Source organism: Megalobrama amblycephala, linkage group LG15 (assembly GCF_018812025.1).
Source record: "Megalobrama amblycephala isolate DHTTF-2021 linkage group LG15, ASM1881202v1, whole genome shotgun sequence".
NCBI lineage: Eukaryota > Metazoa > Chordata > Actinopteri > Cypriniformes > Xenocyprididae > Megalobrama > Megalobrama amblycephala.
Window position 1 is genome coordinate 26577218 of NC_063058.1, and position 6000 is coordinate 26583217.

At 37.3% G+C, this 6000-nt stretch overlaps 1 protein-coding gene across 6 annotated transcripts in view; it reads right to left on the reverse strand.

The window, feature by feature from the left end:
• Window positions 1-5318, reverse strand: part of plxnb2b (plexin b2b) — a 219685-nt gene extending 214367 nt beyond the window's left edge. For all 6 annotated transcript variants that reach the window (XM_048158974.1, XM_048158977.1, XM_048158979.1 and 3 more), the window contains exon 1: window positions 5000-5318. The gene's annotated coding sequence lies outside the window, so the exon portion shown is untranslated. The remainder of the gene's footprint in view (window positions 1-4999) is intronic.
• Window positions 5319-6000: the final 682 nt, after the last annotated feature.

The following is a 6000-nucleotide window of genomic DNA, read 5'->3' on the forward strand; positions in this document are numbered from 1 at the left end:
TTCTTAAATAGAATAAGGCAGTCTGTTTATTAGTCATGTTTAATCAATCAAAGCGTTTCAATCTTCTGTTTATTCAGCTACAGCGATATGATACATGTTAACTTCTGCGGCAGGGCATATTTTGAGTTTCTGCGCAAGAGCGCCCTCTGGCTTTCAGATGGAGAAGCATTTACTACTGATCACAGAGCTGTAAATCTCTGACAAGCTGCGCATTAAATAATCTCAGCCTTTGCCATATCACGTGCGATTTTAACGTGATAAATAGTGCAGCCCTATTCTAAAGTAAGAATTGCGAGAACCAAAGTCAGAATTACGAGTTACAAAGTCAGTATTACGAGTTACAAAGTCAGAACTGCGAGCTACAGTCAGAATTGCGAGTTATAAAGTCAGAATAGCAAGTTATGAAGTCAGAATTATGTGATATAATGTCAAAATTGCGAGTTAAAGTCAGAATTACGAGTTATAAAGTCAGAACTGTGAGATGTAAAGTCAGAATTGCGAGATTTAAAGTCTGAATCGCGAGTTATGAAGTCAGAATTGTGTGATATAAAGTCAAAATTGTGAGTTAAGTCAGAATTGCGAGATATAAAGTCTGAATCGCGAGTTATGAAGTCAGAATTGTGTGATATAAAGTCAAAATTGCGAGTTAAAGTCAGAATTACGAGTTATAAAGTCAGAATTGTGAGCTATAAAGTTAGAATTGTGAGCTATAAAGTCAGAATTGCAAGATATAAAGTCAGAATTGCGAGTTATGAAGTCAGAATTGTGAGTTATGAAGTCAGAATTGCAAGTTATGAAGTCAGAATTGTGAGATATAAAGTCAGAATTTCGAGTTAAAGTCAGAATTGCGAGTAAAAGTCAAAATTGCGAGTTAAAATCAAATTGCGTGATTGCAATTATGATATAAAGTCAAAATTGCAAGTTATAAAGTCAGAATTGCGAGTAATAAAGTCAAAATTGCGAGTTAAAGTCAGAATTACGAGTTATAAAGTCAGAACTGTGAGATGTAAAGTCAGAATTGCGAGATTTAAAGTCTGAATCGCGAGTTATGAAGTCAGAATTGTGTGATATAAAGTCAAAATTGCGAGTTAAAGTCAGAATTACGAGTTATAAAGTCAGAATTGTGAGCTATAAAGTTAGAATTGTGAGCTATAAAGTTAGAATTGTGAGCTATAAAGTCAGAATTGCAAGATATAAAGTCAGAATTGCGAGTTATGAAGTTAGAATTGTGAGCTATAAAGTCAGAATTGCAAGATATAAAGTCAGAATTGCGAGTTATGAAGTCAGAATTGCGAGTTATAAAGTCAAAATTGCGAGTTAAAATCAGAATTGCGTGATATAAAGACAATTATGTGATATAAAGTCAAAATTGCAAGTTATAAAGTCGTTATAAAGTCAGAATTGCGAGTTAAAGTTGGAATTACGTGATATAAAGTCAAAATTGCGAGTTAAATTCAGAATTAGGAGATATAAAGTCAGAATTGTGAGCTATAAAGTCAGGATTGCGAGTTATGAAATCAGAATTGTGAGCTATAAAGTCAGAATTGCGAGTTATAAAGTCAAAATTGCGAGTTATAAAGTCAAAATTGCACGTTAAAATCAGAATTGCGTGATATAAAGACAATTATGTGATATAAAGTCAAAATTGCAAGTTATAAATTTGTTATAAAGTCAGAATTGCGAGTTAAAGTTGGAATTACGTGATATAAAGTCAGAATTGCGAGTTATAAAGTCAGAATTGCGAGTTATAAAGTCAAAATTGCGAGTTAAATTCAGAATTAGGAGATATAAAGTCAGAATTGTGAGCTATAAAGTCAGAATTGTGAGTTATAAAGTCAGAATTGTGTGATATAAAGTCAAAATTGCGAGTTAAAGTCAGAATTGCGAGTTATAAAGTCAAAATTGCGAGTTATAAAGTCAAAATTGCGAGTTAAAAGTCAGAATTGCGTGATATAAAGACTGAATTATTTGATATAAAGTCAAAATTTTGAGTTATAAAGTCAGAATTGCGAGTTATGAAGTCAGAATTGCGAGTTATGAAGTCAGAATTGCGAGTTATGAAGTCAGAATTGCGTGATGTAAAGACTGATTTGCATGATATAAAGTCAGGATTGCGAGTTATAAAGTCAGAATTCTGAGATATAAACTCGCATTTGCGTGTTATAACGTGCAATTGTGAGGGAAAAAATTTTATTATATTATATATATTAACTGGTATTCACATTTAAATGTGTAGGTGGAGTGATCCAATGACATTTCACTATGGGCGGGGCTACCTAAATGCATGACCAAAACAAAGCATTCAACAACATGCCTGTCACTTGCCACAGTCGGATAGGGCAAAAACTCAGCCTGGAATCTGGAGGAGATGCAATTAATTCCATCACATCTACTTTACCTAATTATTAGAGCATGCACTGTTAAATTGAAAACTATGAGAAGAATCTAAAGCTCTCTGGACTAAATAATCGAGACTGGGTTAAGAAACACTTGCCAAACTATTTCAGAATATCAGTGCGAAAAAGCCATTTTAGAGCAGACTCAACACACTGGTATGTGGAAAAGCATCCAACGTTTCCAAGAATCTTCATGCGTTACTTTAAGTGCAGAGCAGTCTGACATGTTTAAGGCAACAAAAATGACCAATCAAAGTTGCTCAGATACAAGCTGGCAACATGAGCACATGCTTAAAAGCCTGTAATGGGCCAAACCACAGGGGAAAAAAGGGAAGTTATTCTGTGTCATTTCTTCTTTGGCGAGGTATACTGAATAAGTCATTGTTGATGGAAAAACAGGCCCCCTCCGAATAAAGGAAGTCACGGGTGCTGCTACAGAGAGAAGGTGATGGTATACAACATTAAACATCACCATCCTGCTATCCTCCAGGCTAACATCAGACAAATGCTACTTCTTTATTTAGCTTTTGATAAACCCAAGTGCTCCAGCCAAGTGCTTTCGCTGACAGCCCTGCAGGTGATTGTGGGTAATAGATGATTTCTGAGTGTAAAACACAGGGACATTCGGAAGGTGAATGAAATCATTCAGCTCCGTGCAGAGAGGACATTCATCATGCGTTTCGCGGCTCAGATAAGGGACAGTCTCTCTATTCTAAACGCTTGCAGGACGGCAGATAAGCCCGAGCGCTGTAGGCAGGAGCAGGACCTGATTTCACGCCGGCTACGTGGTGTGTGTGTGTGAGCGCAGATGGTGTGTATTTATGAAGACGCTGCCTCTTGCTGCTGGGGTTGTTCTTTTCACCACACCACACCCACCCTCGACTCTGTTGCCCCCACATGGAGAACGATCCCAGCTAATCTGGCTCGTTTGTTTAAAGCCATTTAATGAGGATAATCCCCCCGAGATGTCTCCTCCCTTTCACTGTAGAGCTCGGCATAGAAATACAGGAGAGCCCAATAAAGACGCAATTTAGAGGCACAGTACAATGTGAGAGACACACAACTTCAGAGCTCCGGCTGAAAGGAGCCAGTGTGCCGAGACAAACAGCGGGATTTACACAGTTAAAGACACATAAAGAGCTTGTCTCCGGACCTGTTGTACTCGCACTGTAAGCAAGCACACATGCGAAGTGAGGGACAATGTGGGAAAAGCACAGAGTCCTCTGCTGTTAAACAAGCACAATTTAACCTTTTACCACAGAAACCTAACTAGTGGTTTTAAATCACAACACTGTGAACTTAGAAGAGCAGAGAAAAGACTAAGGAGCTATTAACCAGATCCAACACATTAAAAATTAATCCATCCATTAAGACAAATCAAGGTCATAACTAGTAGTCGACCCATATGGGTTTATAGCATAAATAATTAAATGGCAAATGAGACATAAAATTGCTTAAATTGCCATTTGGCATAAAATTTCACTGAAAACATTTGAAGGAAAAAAAAGTCAACCCATATACACTAGCCTACTGGGTTGTTTTGGAAGTGACAAGGAGGAACTCACTAATTTTTGTCAAATGAATGGTTCTCTCAAAACAGCAACCAATTTATCGTCATAGTCAATATAACAGGATCAAGAATTGGACATCAACCATTGAGAAAGACGGATTTTAAAGGGATAGTTCACCTAAAAATGAAAATTCTGTCAACTATCCCTTTAAAGCTAACTTACTAGTAAGATTGAAACTGTGATTAGTAACAATGGCAAAACTTACTCACCACTGCTGGGATAGCGATTTGAAGCAAAGAGACGTACTTGTATTTAATAAATACGTAAGAATTATGGGGGTTTGTGTTGTCTGAACCCCTCAAAATACATCAAAACAAAGGATTGAGGGTCTTTAAAGTATGTTTTCATTTTGAATACAAGTATGTATACATTTTTAACCATTTAAAGTAACCACAAAAGAGTAAGTTAGTCCGTCAGAGTGCTAATAGATGATGCTCGCGATGTCGCTTAGCAACAGTACGACAAAAACGATCACTTTCCGTTATCATTAGGCTATAGAACATATCGACAAACCAGCTAACCTACTGTCATTATCAATCACTTTAAATATAGATTTACACACAAAGTAACACCAAATGTCTTCAAGATAGTTGACGGTTATCGCTAGGGGCGCCACAAGACATTGCCGTTATCGCGCGAAACTAACTAACCTCAACCGATCGCGCCCCGAAAATTACAGTCAGAAAAGGTAGACCCACCGGAAAGTCATACACTGCTTACTACTCTACTACTACAGTCTGTTGAATACTTACTAGTGAAAAAATAAGTGAATAAATAACATTGCCTGTTAATAATTACATTAAAAGTTGCAAGAACAAAAAAACTGCACTGTAGTTTCGGAATGAATGTTAAAACGTTTATTCACAACAAACCCAGTCGGTACATCATCTCACATGCAACATGCGTCTCGGTCAGTCCGGGATGTGCGTCCCGTCTGAAACCAAACACAACCGTGAACTGCTGTATACGGTCCTTAGGAATGTGCAAAGCAAAATATTCCGAGTCCAAACACGCAAATACAGACTTACTTACCTTGGCGGTACAGAGTCCAGACCACGGATTCCCTTCAGATTGAGAGGAATAGATTCCCGGTGCACGGAAAGTTCACATGTCACTCACGCGCGGAGAGACACAGATCTTCGTTTCCGTGATCCCCGTTACTGAATAACACACTGAACGCTAGCTCCACGCCCAGGTATCTGATCACATGATGCATCCAGGTGTGATTGGAACACACACATACATCTACACACACCTGGAGGTCTGATCGCGCTCGCCTCCTCCTGCCCGGTTACTCGAGAACGGAGGAACGGAGCTGATGTGTGTGTGAGTGTGTGTGTGTGTGTGTGTGTGTGTGTCTCCTCCCCTTCCCCGCGCTGAGAGCTTTAAACCACAGAACAAGCAAAGACCTGATGGAGGAGAGAGCTCGATCTTAAATGCTTTTAATCTAGAGTAGATTAGTGAAAAGAGCATCTCTTCCAAATCTATTACTTTTAATGCTCTCGTCTGGCACTTATAAAAAGTGCCATGGTATTTCTATGGTTTTTTTTTTTGGATATGGTAAATATGTTGTTTTGGAGATGCATTTTCTTGCATGATGGGTCATTTTTTGTGGCCTTAATAATAATAATAATAATAATAATAATAATAAACAAAGATATGACATCTAAAGTATATAAAGTAGTACAACTAGATCTCTTTTATTGAATCCAAAAGTTTTTAAATATTTTTCGCTACATATAAAGGTATTTTAAAGATTTTGAAGAGTCAAAGGGTCATTCGGTTTAACCGTCCAAAGGCCAATACAGCCATTTCATTAGAGATTAAAATACCTTAAAATGTAATAAATGTATATATTTTTTATTCTGGCATGATTTTATAACATCATATATCGACAATATCAAATGATATTAAAATTATGTGTAGAAGTCGTTTGTTATGAGAATGAATGTCCGGAAAAAAGAATTTCATTGATGTCATTTGGAGTAACCAATATAAAGGGACCATTTTGGATCAAGTCATGCATTCAGTAT